We start from the raw sequence: 21,563 nt of genomic DNA, 5'->3' as shown, positions 1-21,563 counted from the left end.
CCTGAAATGTTCAGTCTTCATCTTTAGTATCTCTGTGAAAATGACTCATTAAGACCTTACTGTTTACAGCTGATTAACAGAAAGTAATGTATCTTCCCTCATACCAGAAATACTCCACCAGCAAGAAGTTCCCAGGGAGAACATAGAGAGTATCAGATACTCGTGTTAAAAACTATTATTGTACTACTCATTCCATACTAAAATGATTGCTTAATGACTCCTTATGTATGTACTTTTCCATGAATGCTTTTATGATTTGAGTAATGCTAGATCAATGTGATTCCAGACATCTAGACATTTGGAACATGAATATTGGTCTAAATGTATACTTTTTAAAATATTTATATCAAATGGCATGTAAATGAAATAAAACTCTTTGTAGTTGGTCTGTGAAATTTTTATATTAGTCCCCTTTGATCCTAAGTTACCAAATTACTACTCGGAATCTCCAAAGTACTTATTTTAGTATTATTATTTAGTATTATTTACTGAACCATTATATACTAAAAAGTTATTTTAAAATGCAATTGGGAGAGGAAAAATAATACTTGCATACATTTTTATTATCAAAGTTTGAATTGTTATTTACTTATTCATTGTCAGCTATTGTATTGTATTGTATTGTATTGTATTGTATTGTATTGTATTGTATTGTATTTATTTTGAGATGGAATCTCACTGTTGCCCAGGCTGGAGTGCAGTGGCATGATCTCGGCTCTCTGCAACCTCCACTTCCTGGGTTCAAGTGATTCTCCTGCCTCAGCCTCCAGAGTAGTGGGAATTACAGGCACGCACCACCGCGCCCAGCTAACTTTTGTATTTTTAGTAGAGGTGGGGTTTTACCATGTTGGCCAGGCTGGTCTTGAACACCTCACCTCAAGTGATCCTCCCGCCTCGGCCTCCCAACGTGCTGGGATTACAAGCATAAGCCACCGTGTCGGGCCTATTATCAGCTTTAGAAATTATCGCTGACAATACACAGTCATGGAAGTTGTAATAATAGAATAATGTAAATAAGTGCTTTCTTGCCCTTTGGGGAAAATTAGCTCTTAAGAATAGCCTTACTTTAGTTTTAAAACTCCTGAAAACAATAGGGTTGAGTGGAAGTCATTCTCGCCTAGTCCTTAATTGACTCAGTCAAGCCATTTATTCAATCTAAGTTTTGGTTTTTCAACGGTTAAATGAGGGCTGTAGGATTTCTAAGGTGGATTCTAGATGGTTTCTAACGTTTTCTAGAACTCTAGCAATCAATACATATATTTTATTGTGACTGACATTGTTGCTGGCTACCAAATAGATACACACACACACACACACAAATATGCACATGCACATGCACACACATGAAAACACACACATGCGCACACTCACAAACTTCTTAACTGCTTATAGAGTCCATTTGCTGCTAAAAGAGCTAAACATACTATACATATCAGATCCTTATTATCACAGTCACCTGCTTCTCATCTAAGGAAAAGTACTGGGTTCTAGTCCTGGCCAGCAGGGTACAAGAGGAAATCTGCAATTGGAAGTCTGAAAGTCCTTCATTTCCTGCAAAGGCTAATAAAGTAAAAGTCATGGGAAGCAATGCCTGTATTCTTTGATAGATCTGGTGTACCTAGATGCTTTATCTGGAGATGCTGCCACCATGCTGGCATCCTAAGGAAGACACACTATCCAACCATAATCACAGAATCTGAAAGATGCAAAGGCCTTCAGTTCATGAGGGCATTTTAGGGAGATAAGTCAATTCTGGAGCCACTGTACTCTGAACTATTTGGTTGAGACATAACAAGCTTCTTGACTTTCCAAAGAGCTTTTAGTTGGATATTTTGCCTACAGCCAAAACCACATTGGATCATCTAATCAGATACTCTACTCTTTGGAGCTCTGACTTGATATAAGCTCACTCAAGATCATTTCATAGCTTTAAACTTCACTTAATTAAGGTCTCTATTCAAATGTTTACTTTCTCAAAGAGATCTTTCCTGACGATCTTATCTAAAATAGCCTGTCTGCCATTACTCTCTCATTGTTATCCTACTCTATATTTCTGCCAGGAACGTATGACTCTCTGCAACTATTTATTTATGTTATATTTGCTTATTTGTTTACTGCCTTTCTTCCTCTAGAATATAAGCTTTATGAAGGCAGAACCATCATTTCCCAATTGCCCTGTTTATATAGCATCTACCACTGCTAATACAGTCAATATTGAATACATGTTTGTTGCATAAGCTAATGATGATAGTCGGAAATTAAAAAGTACAAACAAATGGACTGAGAAGTAAAGGGTCTTATCATTGTTAACTAAACTTTGACAAATGTTAGCATGTAAGAAAGCAAAGCAAGCATGACTCACCTTATTAAAAATACAGAGATTACAAAAGGTGAGTTATTTTGTTTATATACTTTTTTACATACACATTTGACATGTTTGTTTACATAGAATGATCTTAAACTTTACAATGTAAGAAGTGAATTGCTTCTATTGAGAAGAAAATAATGAGTAAGGAAAAATGAAATTGAAATAAAACAAGACTGACAGATCCACTCATGTATCCAAAATTTTATTGAACATAGGCATGTATGTCTGTATGTATATTAAAAGTTCTAAAGAAATTAAAAATCTTATGTATGATGAAATAATGGGAAAATAATAATAATGAAGTTTTACTCTCTACACAATTCATTTCTGTAATTTTTTTTCAGTGAACATAATACAAAAGTAATCAGTGAAAGGGTCTAGACATGATGCTAATTGCTGGACACAAAATATGAGGTCTCTGTACACAGAATTCAGGGTTGGGTTGGAGAAATGAGATTTAAATAAACAAAATTTAAATGTAAAAATAGGAATAATATTTTCTATCACATTGCATGCATAAGAAAGTGTTAGATGATGCCAGCAAATATGATGGTGTAAAGACCTCTTAAAATTTTATTATCCATGAAAACAATGAGAGAACTGCCAAGAACTGAAGCACAAACAGATAAAGTAGTCAATAGAAACTTCCCCTGAAGTACAGATGCTGGACCTTCTACAGAGTAGTATTTTAATCATGTTCAAAAAACTAAAACTAAAGGAAAGAATAAGATCATTGTTTATAACAACAATTATGTAGAATAGATATATAAGTTGACTGTTGAACAACATGACTTTGAATTGTGCAAGTCTACTTATACGTGAATGTGAATTTTTTTTCAACCTAATGCAGATTGAAAATACAGTATTCATGGGATGCAAAAACCCATTTATATGAAAGGCTGTCTTTGTATATACACAGTTTACACAGTATGTATGGATTTTAGTATACTCAGAAGGTCCTGGAACCTCCCCTGTATAACAAGGGACAACTGTATCAGAAAGAAAATCTGGAGTTGGGATGTATAATATCCAAAATAAAAAAAAAAAATTATCAGAGGAGCTCAATTGCAAATGTAAGCAGGTGGAAGAAGAAATCGTCAAACCTAAGTATAGATTAATTGACATTATGCAATCAGATGAAGAGAAAGAAAAAAAGAAAAAAAAGAAAAATCTTTAGAGACTTACGGGACACCATGGAAAGTATCAACTTAGGCATAACAGTAGTCTCAGGACAGGACAGAGAGGAAAGAGCTGAAAGTATATCTGAATAACTAATGGCTGGAGTCATCTCATATTTGACAAAAAATATATTATTCTAGAAATCCAAGAAACTCAACAAACTCTAAATATGTTAACTCTAAGAAATCCACACCAGATACATTATTAATCTTTGAAAAATAAATACAAAGGTAATTTAAAGCAGCAGGGCAGAGACTACTAATGGATATTAATTTTCTTTCCTTTTATCTTTTCATTTTTGCACTTTTTAATTTAAAACAAAACTTAAAATCGAGATAAAATAACATAATAGCGTAATAAACAATAACTATTTACAAACATTACTGTTAATATTAGTAACTGGTAATTTGATTTTTATAAAAATAATTTAATAATTTATTTTTAGTGAGTTTTAGTATGTTCAAAATATTGTGCAGTCATCACAACAATATAATACCAGAACATTTCCATCACAACAATCAAGTAATTCTATACTTGTCAGAGATCATTCCAAATTCCTTTCAGGCTTATTCCCTGCAAATTACTAATCCATTGTCTGTCCTTATGGATTTGTTTATTCAGACATTTCAAAGAAATGAAATTATACATCATGTGGTTTTTCCATGCCTTGGTTTCTTTCACTTACCATATTATTTTCAAGATTCATTCATGTTATATCATGCATTAGCATTTCATTATATGACTGAATAATATTTCATTGTATATTAGAATTTTATTTATTCATTCTTCATTTGATGGACATTGGGTTGCTTCCAATTTTTGACTGTAATACATAATGATGTTATGAACATTCACGTATATATTTGTTTGTAAACCTATGTTTTGAATTCTCTTAAGTATATACTTAGAAGTGAAATTACTTAAGCATATGACTCTATGTTTAACTTGTTAGAAACTAATGAGATATTTTCCACAGTGGCTGCACTATTTTAAAGTTCCACTGCCAATATAGGAAGGTAGCAATTTCTTTACATACTTAGGGGTACTTATTACTTCTCTTTTTAAAAACAGCTATCCTACTGTGTATGAAGTGGCATTTCATGCTTTTGATTTACATTTCCCTAATGATTGATGACATTGGACATTTCTGCATGTGAGTGGATCATCATTTGTATATTTCCATCAGAAAAATGTCTTTTCAAATGCTTGCTTAATTTTTATTCTTGGTCTTTATATTGTTGATTTGTAAAAACTCTTTATATACTGTATACATTAAACTCTTATCATATGTATGATTTGCAGGTATACTCTTCCATTCTGTGTGATGTCTTTTCACTTTCGTGATAATGTCTTTGTTGCACAATTTAAAAAATTTGATGAAGTTCGATTTAGTATTTCTTCAGTTGCTTATGCTTTTGACATTATCTTTAAGGAATCATTGCCTAGCCCAAGGTCATAATGGTTTATTTCTGTATGTATTTCTAAGCATTTTATACTTTTAGCTCTTCCATTTAGTTTTTCAATCCATTTTGAAATCATTTTGTAATATTGTGGTTCACATTCATTCTTTTGCATGTAAGGTTTTATTTTGGGCAAGAAAAATGTTCTAGAACTAGACAGTGATCATGGTTGTACAATCTTATGACTATATGAAAAATCACTGAAATGTATACTTTAAAAAGATAAATTCATCATACATAAATATCTCAGAAGTGCTTATTTTAAAAGATTTTTAAAGTTCATATTATCAGACAGTATATCGGTTATAAGACGTGTAAAACGGCTCAGTCCTTCAGTGCATTTTTAGGTGGAAATTAATAATATGCTAATCAAAATATAGAAGAGAGAGTGAGCAAATAGTGATACACAAATAATAATCCATAGAAATAATTGTAGACATAAAAATTTGAAGACAGAAGAATAAACAAAAATTACAAAGTCAAATATCCTGAAAGTAATGAAAATCAGATTCCAAATGCAAATACGCTACTCAGCAAGCTGGAATCAATAGGAAAGGAAAAACAGTTTCCAATGAAAAAGTTATCATTTCAACAGTTTAGGAGGAAGAATGAAATGCAATAGGGTCAATAAGTTTTTAATTAAGTATTTTAAAGGTTATTAATGTACATATTATCTAACTTTTTTATGAAGAAGCTTTTCTTCATCATCTTTAAATTTTAATTTCATAGGTTTTTAGAGAACAGGTGTTATTTGGATACATGAGTAAGTTCTATACTGGTAATTTGTGAGATTTTGGTGCATCCATTGCCCGAGCAGTATACACTGAAACCAATTTGTAGACTTTTATCCGTCACTCCCTTCCCACTCTTTACCCCTGAGTCCCCAAAATCCATTGTATCACTCTTATGCCTTTGCATCCTCATAGCTTGTCTCCCACTTATAAGCGAGGACATACAATGTTTGGTATTTCATTCCTGAGTTACTTGGCTTAGAATAATAGTCTCCAATCCCATCCAGGTTGCTTCAAATGCCAGTAATACATTCCTTTTTATGGTAAGTAGTATTCCATCATATATACCAGTTTCTTTATCCACTCGTTGATTGATGGGCATTTGGACTGGTTCCATGTTTTTGCAATTGTGAATTCTGCTGCTATACACATGTGTGTGCAAATATCTTTTTTGTATAATGACATTTTTTCCTCTGAGTAGACACTTAGTAGTGGGATTATTGGATCAAATGTTAGCTCTACTTTTAGTTGTGAAGCGAATCTCCACGGTGTTTTCCATAGTGGTTTACATTTTCACCAACAGTGTAGACATGATCCATTTTCACTGCATCCACACCAACATCTATTATTTTTTGACTGTTTGATTATAGCCATTCCTGCAGGAGTAAGGTGGTATCATATTGTGGTTTTGATTTGTGTTTCCCTGATCATTAACGATCAGCATTTTTTTATATGTTTGTTGGCCATTTGTATATCTTCTTTTGAGAATTGTCTATTGATGCCCTTAGCCCCCTTTTTGATGGGATTGTTTTTTTCTTGCTAATTTCTTTGAGTTCTGGATATTAGTCCTTTGTTGGATATATAGACGGTGAAGATTTTTTCCCCACCCTGTGCCTTGTCAGATGTATATCTTGTGAGGATTTTCACCCACTCTGTGGGTTGTCTGTTTACTCTGCTGACTGTTCCTTTTGCCGTGCAAAAGCTCTTTAGTTTAATTAAGTTCCACTTATTTATCTTTGTTTTTATTGTATTTGCTTTTAGGTTCTAGGTCATGAAATCCTTGCTGAAGCCAATGTCTGGACAGGTTTTTCCAATGTTATCTGCTAGAATTTTCATAGTTTCAGGTCTTAGATTTAAGTCCTTGTTCCATCTTGAGTTGATTGTTGAATAAGGTGAGAGATAAGGATCCAGTTTCATTCTCCATGTGGCTTGCCAATTATGCCAGCATCATTTGTTGAATAGGTGTCATTTCCCACTTTATGTTCTTGTTTGCTTTGTCAAATGTTAGTTGGCTGTAAATATTTGGCTTTATTTCTGGGTTCTCTATTTTGTTCCATTGGTGTATGTGCCTATTTTACACTAGTACCATGCTGTTTTGGTGACTACAGCCTTATAGTATAGTTTGACATCAGGTAATGTGAATTTGCTGTTTGCTTGGTATTACTTTGGCCATACGGGCTCTTTTTTGTTTTATATGAATTTTAGGGTTGTTTTTTCGAGTTCTGTGAAGAATGATGGTATTTTGATGGGAACTGCATTGAATTTCTAGATTGCATTTGACAGTATGATCATTTTCACAATATTGAGTCTACCCATCTAGGAGCGTGGAATGTGTTTCCATTTGTTTGTGTCATCTATTATTTCTTTCAGCAGTGTATTGTAGTTTTTTTAATTTTTAAAATTTTTTTTGTAGATGTCTTTCACCTCCTTGGTTAAATATATTCCTAAGTATTTTATTTTTTGCAGTTATTGTAAAAGTGATTGAGCTTTCTATTTTATTCTTAGCTTGGTCGCTGTTGTTGTACAGCACAGCTACTGATTTGTGTATATTAATTATGTATTATGAAACTTGGCTGAATTCATTTATCAGTTCCAGGAGCTTTTTGGGGGAGTCTTTAGGGTTTTCTATGTATACAGTCATATCGTCAGCAAATAGAGACAGTTTGACTTCCTTCTTACTGATTTGAATGCACTTTCTTTCTTTCTCTTTTCTGACTGCTCTGGCTAGGACTTCCAGTCCTATGTTGAATAGAAGTGATGAGAGTGGGCATACTTGTCTTGTTCAGGTTCTCAGAGGGAATGCTTTTAATTTTTCACAATTCAGTATTATGGTGGCTGTGGGTTTGTCATATGGCTTTTATTACATTGAGATATGTCCTTTGTATGCCAGTTTGGGTGAGGGTTTTAATCATAAAAGGATGTTGGATTTTTTCAAATGCATTTTCTGTGTCTATTGAGATGATTATGTAATTTTTGTTTTGAATTCTGTTTATGTGGTGTATTACATTTATTAGCTTGTGCATGTTAAACCATCCATGCATCCCTGGTATGAAGCCCACTTGACCATGGTGGATTATCTTTTTAACATGCTGTTGGGTATGGTTAGTTAACGTTTTGCTAAGGATTTTTGCATCTGTGTTCATCAGGGATATTGGTTTGTAGTTTATTTATATATTTATATATTTATATATTTATTTATTTATGATAGTCTCACTCTGTTGTCCAGACTGGAATGCAATGATAAGATCTCGGCTCACTGCAAACTTCACCTCACATTTCAAGTGATTCTCTTGCCTCAGCCTCCTGAGTAGCTGGGATTACAGGCATGTGCCACCATGCCCAGCTAATTTTTGTATTCCTAGTAGACACAGGGTTTCACCATGTTGGTCAGGCTGGTCTTGAACCCCTGACTTCGTGATCCACCTACCTCGGCCTCCCAAAGTGCTGGGATTATAGGTGTGAGCCACCATGCATGGCCTGGAGTATTCTTTTCTTGTTATGTCCTTTCCTGGTTTTGGCATTAGGATTTGGTATTACTGGCTTCATAGAATGATTTATGGAGGATTCCCTTTTGCTTTATCTTATGGAATACTGTCAATAGGATTGGCACCAATTCTGCTTTGAATGTCTGGTAGAATTCAGCTATGAATCCATCTAGTCCTGGACTTTTTTTGTTGGCAATTCTTTTATTATCATTTCAATCTCACTGCTTGTTATTGTTCTGTTCAGGGTTTCTAATTCTTCCTGATGTAACCTAGGAGGGTTGTATCTTTCCAGGAATTTATCTGTCTCCTCTAGTTTTTCTAGTTTATCACATAAAGGTGCTCATAGTAGACTTGAATGATCTTTTATATTTCTGTGGTGTCAGTTGTATTATTTCCTGTTTTGTTGCTAAATGAGCTTATTTGGATCTTCTGTCTTCTTTTCTTGGGTAATCTTACTAATGGCCTATCAATTTTATTTATGCTTTCAAATAACCACCTTTTTGTGTCATGTATCTTTTGTATTTTTTGTTTCTTTGTTTCAATTTCATTTAGTTGTGTTTTGATCTCAGTTTTTTTCCTTTCTTCTTCTGGGTTTGCACTTGATTTGTTCTTGTCTTTCTAATTCCTTAAGGTGTGACCTTAGATTGTCTCTTTGTTGTCTTTCAGACTTCTTGATGTAGACACTTAGGGTTATGAACTTCCCTATTAGCACTGCCTTTGCTATATCCCAGAGGTTTTGATAGGTTGTGTCATCATTACCATTCAGTCTGAAGACTTTTTAAATTTCCATCTTAATTTAATTGTTAACCCAATGATCATTCAGGAGCAGATCAATTTCCATGTATTTGCATGGTTTTGAAAGTTCCTTTTGGTGTTGATTTCCAATTTTATTTCACCGAAGTCTGAAAGAATATTTGATAACATTTCAATTTTCTTAAATTTATTGAGACTTGTTTTGTGGCCTATCGTATGGTCTATCTTGGAAAAAGTTCTATACACTGACAAATAGAATGTATTTTCTGTGGTTGTTGAGTAGAATGTTCTGTAAATATCTATTAAGTCCATTTGTTCCAGGGTATATTTTAAATCCATTATTGTTTTTGTTGTTGTTGGCTTTCTGTCTTGATGACCTATCTAATGCTGTCAGTGGAGTATTGAAGCCCTCCACTATTATTGTGTTGCTACCTATCTCATTTCTTAGGTCTAGTAGTGATTGTTTTATAAATTTGGAAGCTCCAGTGTTAGGTGCATACATATTTAGGATTGTGATATTTTCCTGTTGAACAAGGCTTTCTACATTATGTAATGTCCCTCTTCATCTTTTTAAACTAGTGTTGCTCTAAAGTTTGTTTTATCTAAGAATAACTACTCCTGTTCACTTTTGTTGTCCATTTGCATGGAATGCCTTTTTCCACTCCTTTACCTTAAGTTTATGTGGGTCTTTATGTGTTTGGTGAGTTTCTTGAGGGCAGAAGATACTTGGTTGGTGCATTCTCATCCATTCTTCAGTTCTATATTTTTTAAGTGGAGCATTTAGGCCATTTACATTCAACGTTAGTAATGAGATGTGAGGTACTATTGTATTTCATTCATTATGCTATTTGATGCCTGTATTTTTTTTATTGTATTTTTGTTTTATAGGTCCTGGATATCTATACTTTAAAGAGATTCTACTTAATGTGCTACTAGGATTTATTTCAAGATTTAGAGCTCCTTTTAGCAGTTCTTGCGTGCGGGTTTGGTAGTGGTGAATTCTCTCAGCACTTTTTTGGTCTAAACAAGACTCTATCTTTCCTTCATTTATGCTGCTTAGTTTCACTGGATACAAAATTCTTGGCTGATAGTTTTTTTTTGTTTAAGGAAGCTGAAAATAGGGTACCAACCCTTTCTAGCTTGTAGGGTTTTGGCTGAGAAGTCAGCTGTTAATTTGATAGATTTTCCTTTACTGGTTATCTGGTGCTTTTGCTGCATAGCTCTTTAGATCCTTTTCTTCATCTTGACTTTGGATAGCCTGATGACAAAGTGGTTAGGTGATGATCTGTTTGTGATGAATCTCGTAGGTTTTCTTGAGTTTATTGTATTTGGATGTCTAGGTGTCTAGCAAGACTGGGGATGTTTTCCTCAATTATTCCCCCAAACATGTTTTCCAAACTTTTAGATTACTCTTCTTCCTCAGGAACACCTATTATTCTTAAGTTTGGTCGTTTAACAGAACCCTGTACTTCTTGGAGGTTTTGTTCATATTTTAAAATCCTTTTTTCTTTGTCTTCATTGGATTGTGTTAATTCAAAAACCTGTTCGAGCTCTAAAGTCCTTTCTTCTGATTGTTCAATTTTATGGCTGAGACTTTCCAGAATATTTTGCATTTCTCCAAATGTGTCCTTTATTTCCTAAAGTTGTGATCACTTTTTATTATGCTATCTATTTCACTGAAGACTTCTCCCCTCATATCTTGTATCTTTTTTTTTAATTTCCTTAAATTGGACTTCACCATTTTTTGGTGTCTCCTTGATTGGCTGAATAATCAACCTTCTGAATTCTTTTTCAGGTAAATCAGAGTTTTCTTCTTGGTTTAGATCCATTGCTGGTAAGCTAGTGTGATTTTTTTTAGGTGTGTTAAAGAATTTTGTTTGTCATATTACCAGAATTGTTATTCTGGTTCTGTCTCATTTTAGTAGGCTGTGTCAGAGGGAAGATCTGGAGCTCAAGGCTGCTGTTCAGATTCCTTTGTCCCATGGGATGTTTTCTTGATGTAGTACTCTCTGCCTTTTCCTGGGAATGTGGCTTCCTGAGAGCTTAACTGTAGTGATCGTTATTTATCTTCTGGATCTAGTCACCCAGCAGGGTTACCAGGCTCTGGGCTCGTACTGAGAGTTGTCTGCACAGAGTCCTGTGATGTGAACCATCTTTAGGACTCTTTGCCATGGATACCAGCACCTGATCCAGTGGAGGTGGCAGGGGAGTAAAATGGACTCTGTGAGGGTCCTTAGTTTCGATAGTTTAATGCACTATTTTCATGCTGGCTGACCTCCTGCCAGGAGGTGGTGCTGTCAAGAAAGCATCAGCTGAGGTAGTATAGGAAGGATCAGGTAATGGGCAAGGCCCTAGAACTTCCAAGAGAATATTCCCTTTGTCTTCAGCTACCAGGTTGGGTAGGAAAGGATCATCAGGTGTGGACAGGGTTAGGCACGTCTGAGTTCAGAGTCTCCTTGGGTGGGGCTTCCTATGGCTGCTGTGAGAGATAGGGGTATGGTTTCCAGGTCACTGGAGTTATGTTCCCAGGATAATCATGGCTGCCTCTGTTGTGCCATATAGGTTGTCAGGGAAGTAGAGAAAAGTCAGCAGTTACAGGCCTCACTTAACTTCTACACATATCAAAAGGCCGATCTGACTCCCACCGTGCCCCCACACCGGCAACAGCACCAAATTTGTTTCCTGGCTGTTGGCGAGCAAGCCTGGAACTTGTCCCAGGCTACCAGTCTCCCAGCTGAGAAAGCAAGCAGGGCTTTCAGGCCTCCCTGCCTGTTGAGTCCGCACACCAGATTCCTGTCCTCCCCTGACTTCTGGCCAGGAGACTTTGCATTCCGTTGGAATTGTTAGAAAGTTCAGCTGGAGGTTTCCTTTTCCCTGTGCTCTTTCCCCAGTTCCTCTGGCAGTCCTCCCCAAGGTCCCCTGTGAGACAATTCAGAAGTGACTTCCTGGGGACCCAAAGAGCCCACAGAGCTTTTCTTGCTGCTTCCTCTACCTCTGTATTTTGCTCAGCTCTTAAAATGGACTCAGGTCTAGATAAAGTCAAATTCTTTTCCCTTGATCTAGACCTTCAGGTTTCCCACAGAGAGTGTGTGTTTGGGGGTGGATGATCCCCCTTTCCCACTGTCACAGCTTGGGCACTCACAGTATTTGGACTGTCTCCCAGGTCCTGTAGGAGCAATCTGCTTCCTTCAGAGGGTCTGTGGATTCTCTTGGCTTCCCTGGTAAATTCTTGCAGTAAGTCTGGAACAGAAGTTCACCATGTGAGTCTCCACACACTGCTCCCTTCACCCGAGCTGGAGCTGTAAGCTAGTCTTGCCTCCTATCTGCCATCTTCTTTCTGTGCTATGGAAGTTGAATCAGCTTTATGAAGAAGCTTTTAATTGATAACAGTAGTTCTGATCCATTGTTTCACTTCTGCCAAAGTCCATTAGTTGTTAGCAAGTCACAAGCCCACCTAGAGACAAGGGGAGGAAAATGGATCTAACTTGTGAGTGGGCACAGTGTCTAGTTCATGTTGTAGAAGAGCATGAAGGAAAAGAGACATTGTGATCATCTTTGAAAAATCCAATGCATGGCTGGGCTTGGTGGCTCATGTCTTTAATTCCAGCACTTTGGGAGCCCAAGGTGGGTGGATCACTCGACGTTAGGAGTTTGAGACCAGCTTGGCCAGCATGGTGAAACTCTGTCTCTACCAAAAAAAATGAAAAGAATTATCCAAACGTTGTGGCACATGCCTATAGTCCCAGCTACTCAGGAAGCTGAGGTGGGAGAATCACTTGAACTCAGGAGGCAGAGATTACAGTGAGCTGTGATCGCACCACTGCACTCCAGCCTGGGCAACACAGTGAAACTCTGTCTCAAAAAAAAAAAAAAAAAAAAATCCAATTAATTAACCATTATCTATCCCCTATTTTCTATAATCCCTAATGTCAGATTTTTATTTGAAAAGTATAATGTTAGGATTAATTCTTTGAGATTTTGTTTTTGTTTGAATATTTTTTCTTTTCTTGACATTTGTATTATACTTTTAGTTATTTTGTTGACTTTATACTCCATTTCTAATTTAAATGTTGTATTTTGCCATCACGTTTTTGGTTTTGTTATTAAAATACTTTTATTTTTTCATTTTCTTATGCTTTCTAGTGTTGGGGACTGGTATAAATTTTTTGCTTTAATGATGCAATATCGTAACATTTGTGAGTCTGATACATTTCTATTTAAAAAGTCATCCCAATCCCATCAGCTTTTATTTCTGTATGTCATTTCTGTTTTCTGTTTTTATTCTGAAAATATTTAATTGAAAAATAAAAATTTTGTATTTTATGGTGTATATCATAATGTTTTGAAGTACACATACATTGTGAAATGTTTAACTTGAGCTAATTAACATTTGCATTATCTTACATATTTACTATTTTTTTAATGATGAGAATATTTAAAAAATCTTCTCTCTTAGAGGTTTCCAAAATATAATAGATTGACCGGGTGCGGTGACTCACGCCTGTAATGCCAGCACTTTGGAAGGCCGAGGTGGGCAGATCACGAGGTCAGGAGATCGAGACCATCCTGGCTAACACGGTGAAACCCCGTCTTTACTAAAAATACAAAAAAATAGCCGGGCGAGGTGGCGGGCGCCTGTAGTCCCAGCTACTCGGGAGGCTGAGGCAGGAGAATGGCGGGAACCCGGGAGGCGGAGCTTGCAGTGAACCAAGATCCGGCCACTGCACTCCAGCCTGGGCGACAGAGCGAGACTCCGTCTCAAAAACAAAAACAAAAACACAATAGATTGCTATTAACTATAGTCACCAGGATGTACAAGAGATCTCTTTAATTTATTTCTCCTATCTAACTGAAATTTTGTATCCACTCACCAATATCTCTCCAATCTCCTTTCTTACCCCATCCTCTGGTAACGACTATTCTACCTTCTGATTTCTTTATTTAAACTTTTTTAGGTTCTACCCACCCTGGCTTATTTTGTTAAGTGTTACGTGTTTCTGGTTCAGCCATGTTGTCCCAAATGACATAATTTTCTTCTTTTCTTTTTTTTTTTTTTTTTTAACGGCTATTAATCCATTGTGTATATACACTACTCATCCCTTCATGGACAATTAGGTTGACTCTCACTTGTTTCTTTTGTCTGATTGCTGTCCTTTTCACTAGAAAAACTGCTGATATGTAAAGGTCTTTCCCCTCAGAATGTTAGATTTTCCAGAGAAGCATTGTCTGAAACTTTTCTTCAAGGAAAAAAGAAGACAACAGCTGAGACAATGTGAAAACCAGGCTGTGAACTCTGTTTTGTGTTCATTTTATCTATTTGCCAACTGCAATTCACTTTCATGTTGAAGCCCTACGTCTCTCTTCTGCCCTTCTCTATACCTGGTGTCCTGAATCCACAGCACCACGGGTCACTTTTTCTAGGAAATAACTATTTGGTGTTCTGCCTTGGAGGTAGGTGCTTGTGTTTGAATGTTTTTCTCAATGAGAAGGATAAAAGGAGAGTCAAAAATTCTCATACATCCACTTTCAAACTGTATTCACCTAAATGTGTGCTGTGGTTTATGCTTTCCTTATGATCTCTTCTTAATTCGTGCCAATATGTCTTCTGGCTCCCTTGGGTTTTACAAGGCAAATCAGTTCACTTCTCATCATCATTTCTTTTACATGCTCTTGTGGGGCAGCTTCCACTACAGAGGTGCCATATCCTCATGGAGTTTCTGGTCTTCTAACTTTTGCTGGAGTCTCTTATCTGTTGATCTCTCTTCTTCCATTGCCTTGGTCTTCTCAGTATTGCATGTTTTTATTATCCAAAAGCAAAGTAGATAAAAAGAGAATTATCCTACATCTTCAATGAAGAAATCAATACCATCATATCTTACTAATAATTATTAAAATGTACTGGAGCAGCCTAGTTTAAATGAGATGCAACGATAGTGACTAAACATAAAAAGCAGCAGTATTTCTTATTTGAGTTTCTAATATCAAAGCAGAGCTGAAAGTTACTCGCACGAGATAATCGGGGGTTACATTGTGTGATATTGGCAATAGCTACTGTGACACTCAGAGATGAGAAGAAAAAGTGGGAATAGAAGCCACAGAAAAGACCTCTTGGTGATTTGAACTTGACTATATCCTAAAAAATTGCATAACCATAGTAAGAGGGATAAAAAAAGCACAAAAGCACAAGGGTTTTATTAACTAGACTTTTTGTCTCTTTTTTCTTTCTTTTTTTTTTTAAAGAAAATCGTTCTCGATATTTATTAACTCTGGTGTGGACTGGTTTCATTTTTACCTCAGTTATTCAATTTCTATACCTACAAAATGAAAATATCTATTGCTACCATATTTTAATTTTGCATGTTGAATACACTGTAAACATGAACTTTGTGAGACAATGTCTAGCACATAATAGGTCACCAAATGATTAATAGTACACAAATTAACAAAGGTTATTGTCCCAGTTATAATAAAGGTGATTATTGTGACGTGACCATGAAGATAAGGCATGAGCCCATCCATGTGCCCAACACACCTAATACATAGGTTCTGCTTGTCTGTGTTCCTGGGAAAGGGCTTATAGTCAGTGAGAAATAGAGAAAAGAGAAAGGATAAAGCAGTTATCATGTTCCTATAATGTGGTGAGCATGTTATTGAGTAATAATTACATGCTAGATGTTTATAAAATATATAAATGTGTTTAAAAATATGTATACAAAATACATGGAGAGTTACAAAGGTATCAACTAATTTATATAGCTTAAAGCCATATAGGTTTGTTTGTACCTATATATACACACACTTACATATAGTTATATAATTATGAAGAATCATAAAAATATGAATGCTTCTTCATTCGCCAGCTAACTAAAGGAAAAACTTACAGTTAATAACTTGGTAGCCCCTTAGAGGTTGTAGGTCCTCACATATATCCTTTCTCTCAGAAACGAAAATTGTGTGTCTATTTTTCTTTTTCACGTTTTTACCATATATGCATATATTTGTTTTATTCTTTTGGCTGTTTCAATTTATATCAATGAAACTGACTATAGTTATTTATCTGTAACTTATCATTAATTATTTTATTTTACTCAGTGTGATGTTACTCAGTCTGCCAGTTATTTATTACTTGCCTTTAGTTTTATATTCATCCTTTTTTTATGTTCTGTGAAAATAAATCTGGGCTCTTTACTATTTTTCTTTGCCAGCTGGCACAGTGCTAAGCTTTGTCAATAGGGGTTACTGGAGAGACATTGCAAGAAGAAAGGGTTTTGTTTCCTGGTTTCTACAGCAGGCACAGCTTCTTTATTAACCAGCAGAAGTTCATGGAAGTCAACAGAAACACAAGTGAGTTTCTGCTTCCCCTGACACCTCCCACTCCCAGGTGGTTTTGTAGCATATAGTCTCGTTTGTAAGTACAATTTTAACTTACAAATTAGAAGACAGATTCCTATCAAGTCCTGAATTATAGATTTCTAGAAAGTTCTGTGCATGGCACCACAGTGACTTTTCTGCGTTCAGAGGCTATGACCTACCACCTCTTTCCCAACAAGGCCTGTTCAGCCCTGGGAGGTGGTTCTAACATGGCTGCATTCTCTCAGCCCTATAGGTAGTGACTGCTTTTTTAAAAAAGTTCTCTTTACTTCTTATTAGATCATATTGCGTCCCTCCAATTCCCTGTTACAGTTTTACATTCTTTATTTTAATATTTTATGATTTAAGTTGCTTGTGGTTTCTCTCTTTTTATTAGACTCGAGCTGATATTCTTCCTTCATTTGTATAGTTCCTTTTTTTTGTACTACCCTGTGACATTTGTGTTTAATTTGTATTTCATATGCTTTTCCATGATCACTAATAAATTTGCATAACTGTTGGAATGTTTATTGGCAAATAGCCTTTCCATCTATCAGACTCTTTATATGTAATCTTGTTTAATCCTCACAACAGCCTTGGAAAATACATATTCTTTTTCTCATTTGATACATCAAAAAAACAAAACTCTGTTAAATAAAATGATTTGTCAAGTGAAATAATTTGTCTAAGTACAGGAAAGTAGTAGATCTGGAATTTAAAATATTGTCTTTCCTTCCCCAAATCACTGTTTTTTCTAATACTTTATGCTCAGTAATGATAGATATGATATAGAAAGTAGTAGTTTACTGTTACAATTTAACAAGGTGGTGCTTCATTTGTTTATAAACCAATTATGAAACTATTACAAAGATTTATTAAAAATATAATGAGCTTTTGATCTTGGCAGTAGGGACAGGAGCAACAACAATTAGACAACAGAAAATCTGTTTTCCTTTAAGTAATCTAGGAAGGAAAAAGAGGAAATAGAAATGATTTAAAAACTAGCTCTCCTATGAGTTTTTGAATTAACCTCATTCTCAATGTCATCACTAACCTCTAATATAATGGGTTTCACATAATACTGGGTCATTACATTTTTAGGCATTATCAAATAGAATGAAGAATAATGTATTTGAAAATCAGTTTGATAAAGAAAAAAATTTGAAATTCAAATTTAGATCAGGCTTCATTAAAAAGGCAAACAAGTCCCAAAGCCGAACTTGTCCACTTCTTGCTTTGCAAATGAAAATTTTAAAAATCCAAATGACAGAGAGATCAATGTGGGGAGATAATTCAAAACTCAGCACCTCAAAGGAGTTAAATATAGTATAATTACATGTCAAATCCATGAGCCACACTCTCAGGACTGCAGATAGGAAATCAGCCAAGGTTATTCAAAAGAACAAGAGCAATATGCTCCCCTGTTTCATATTCTACCACTCCCAGTTTTATACCTAACTAGCTCTGCCTAAGAGTCAGTCCCAACACCAATTTAAACATTTGTGAAAGTTCCCTCTGCAGTCAAGCAGTCCTCTCTTCATCTAGTCTGAACTCTCTTGCTTGTACCCTCTGCTTTTGGGCTCCCGTTGTTTTCAGCATTAAGCTCTGAAACTTGGTAGTGGGTAACGATTGGTCTCTTATTAATTTAAAAAATATTCAAGGCATAAACGAACACTTAAAAGAAAAAAAAATCAGTCACTAAAACAGAAAACGGTTTGAACTGGGGTTGCTTCATGGCATCTTTCAAATCATCCTCATAGTTTGCTGCTTATTTACCTTTATCAGATTTTACAGAACTAAAGATGATTCATTAGCAGGTCTTAATACTTTATGGAATGTAGCTCTCCAAGACTGCTTTTAATAAAGTCAAAAAGGTAATATTGTAACTGAATTAGAGTAGAATGACCTCCACTTTGGTGCATAGAGTATGCCCTATGCATACCAACAAGCTTGCTGACCCACCGTAAACCTCAGTTTTCTGTTTTCCAAAAGTCATGTGTTATACACACACACCCAATGGCTATGTTTCTTACCAGGTTTCTTGGTTAAGTTGAAATATTTTTACTTAAAAAAACAGAATCATATGTAAATTTTATTACACTTAACTATAGGTTTATAATACACCAACTTATTTACCTGCAATTCATTTGACTGGTTTATGTTTCAATGTGTATTTCTCATGCAGTCTTTCCATATCTCACCACAATTGTTTTTCTGTTTCTAAATATCTGTGGGATTTATGGAATCTCTTGTTATTAGGGATTCTCTCCCTAGACATTTAAAAAAAACTCTCTTGCATTTTTAAGGTAACTCGGTGTTATTGTATAAAAAGATAAAACTAAGCACCTGAGCTCACCTCAAGTAAATTAAAAAGTATTCATTTGGGCCACATGCTAGCATATACTATGTTGTTGTTTGGAAATAGCTGATGTCTCTTTTTTACTCCCTGGTGTGTGCCAGGACCTTTGCTATTCCCTACCTCATAGTCCTGACTGCCCAGTTGTTTTAATGTCAAGATTAGGATTTATCTTCATGTGATTTCCCATCAGTTTCCCAACTAAGTCTCCAAAATTCCAGCACTATCAACCCCAAGCTTCCACCCACCGAGCCTGACATAGGTGGAAGATGATCAATGTCAATGGTAACAACTCAGACATATGTCACTTTGATATTGCAGAGTCGGAAAGATGTTCCCACTCTATCTAAATGCAGAATTTACTGTACACAATTCCATTTCCCTTACCCCGGTGATACCATCGCAGCAAGTCCTCCTTCCTCATCAAAGTTGTAAGATGCTTGGTTCCCACACTGCTTGATGAGCAAGATTATATGTAGCCTCGCTGCCTCCTGGCCCTGCACATACACACTCATAAGTGTTAACATTTTCCTCCTTAGATACTCAGATTAGCAGCATGTGACAAGTTGCACCTTTGGATACAATAGCATAAGAACCTATTTTAAGGAAAAGCTTCTACTAGGGAATATGGTTTAGTCTTTCCTCAAGGAAACATTTTCCTCTAAGGAACTTATAAATATATTGGGATGTAATAGTACAATTGTTTTCTAACCATTAAGAATCTCACTTTACATTACCTATGACTAGATAAATAGAGATGCTATAGGATGCTGGCCTGATAGCTCATGCCATCGGTGTTAGAATTTCATTTTGCCATAGTACTCCTTGAGTCCAGAAAAGAGCTGAGTGCCTCGTAGATGCTATTATATAACATAATTAGTAATTATGCTATTATAGTTACTAACTATGCTGTTATAATTCCTAATTATGCTATATAATAGCATCTAAATATATATTTTTACAAGATTATTAATTTCTTTCTTTAAAAGATGAAAAGAAGACACTAATTTACTAGCAATACAGAGCTATACATATGAGCTATAGAATTAGTGATACAGATATTTTAAAATAAACCAACTTTCATCAAATGCAGAGAGTGACATGAACCAGACAACTATGAAAGTCTTCATGGAGATTTGAGGAGAAAATGGAACAGTGACTAATTTTGGCTAATTGCTTTAAGTATTACATTGTGGCAAACATTCATTGTGCCTGTCAAATGCCTCATTACCATTTTATCAAACCAAGACTTGAAAGAAGCAAACTAAGAATAACCTTTAAAGAAATAAGACTACCTGTGAATATTATTAATAATTTTAACATGCATAATAACTAATGTTTTAACTTGAAATCTACATCAGCTAGTGAATAATTTACTCGCACTAGTTTGACCCTAATAAATTCCTCAATATTAAAATTAGTAATATGGCATTGAATACAGGTATATAATTAATCTCACAGAATTTATAATGGAAATATTTAAAAAGCATAAATATTCAATTATCTTGGTAGGGTAATTTAAGTTCATCCATAAGCTCAACAAAAAACACAGGAAGATGGAATACTCTAGTGAAGAAATAAAAGGTGCTTAGCCACTTTGATAGTCATAACGTTTTACTTTATACATTTGCTTATTTAATTTTACCATCATTTATTTATTCACTTAATGGTTGACACATTGATTCATATAGAAAGCATGTGCTAAGGAAGCACTATGCTCAGGCTCTGTTCTAAGAGGCAGGGATATGAAGTGGAGGAGGATGGAATTCTTGCCTCTTCTTTCTCCTCCTCCACTCACCTTTTCAGGATTCCTGGGGCTGCCAAATGGTATCAGTGATATTCTCCAAGGATCCTGCTTACCTAATATTGCCCTCAGAATCCTATGTTCCCTATCCAAGAGTAGTGCACCCAGTAACCTGTTTATAATGAGATTCTGAAGAGTTATTTTACTCTGTATTTTACAAAGGTGATGTTCTGGTTCCCTTTATGTGTCAACTTGACGGGGCCACAGGGTGCCCCTATTCATGACCATATATTCTGGGTGTGTCTGATAGTGCTCTGCATGAGATTAACACATGAATGCGCAGATTGAGTAAAGTAAACTGCTCTCAGTATAGGTGGGCTCATCCAATCAACTGACTTCATGAATAGAACAAAAGACTGAGTTAAGAAGGAGCTCCTCCTGCATGATTGCCTTAATCTGGATTATGGACTTTTCAGTCTTAAGACATGGACTGAAACGTTGATTTTTCCTGGGGCTCATGCCGGCTGGATTTTATACTGGAACTTATGTTGTCAGTTCTCCTGGATCTCAGGCCTTTAGACTTGGACTGGCCCTCTTGGGACTCCAGCTTTTCTCCCTCTCTCTCTGTTTCTCTGGAGAACCCTAATTACTACAAGTGATAAACCTATGTATTAAAAATGACTGCACCACTCTGTGTGTGTGTGTGTGTGTGTGTGTATGGAAATGTATGTAAATTAGGGCATTTTTATACATGCCAAGTAAAATCTTAGAATGAATACACAAACATACATATAGTAATTCTTAACTTCAGGGCATATGTCCCAAGTCCCCCAGTGGATGCCTAAAACCATAAACAG

This window comes from Piliocolobus tephrosceles, chromosome 11 (genome assembly GCF_002776525.5).
Source record: "Piliocolobus tephrosceles isolate RC106 chromosome 11, ASM277652v3, whole genome shotgun sequence".
NCBI lineage: Eukaryota > Metazoa > Chordata > Mammalia > Primates > Cercopithecidae > Piliocolobus > Piliocolobus tephrosceles.
This window is presented reverse-complemented; position numbering follows the sequence as displayed.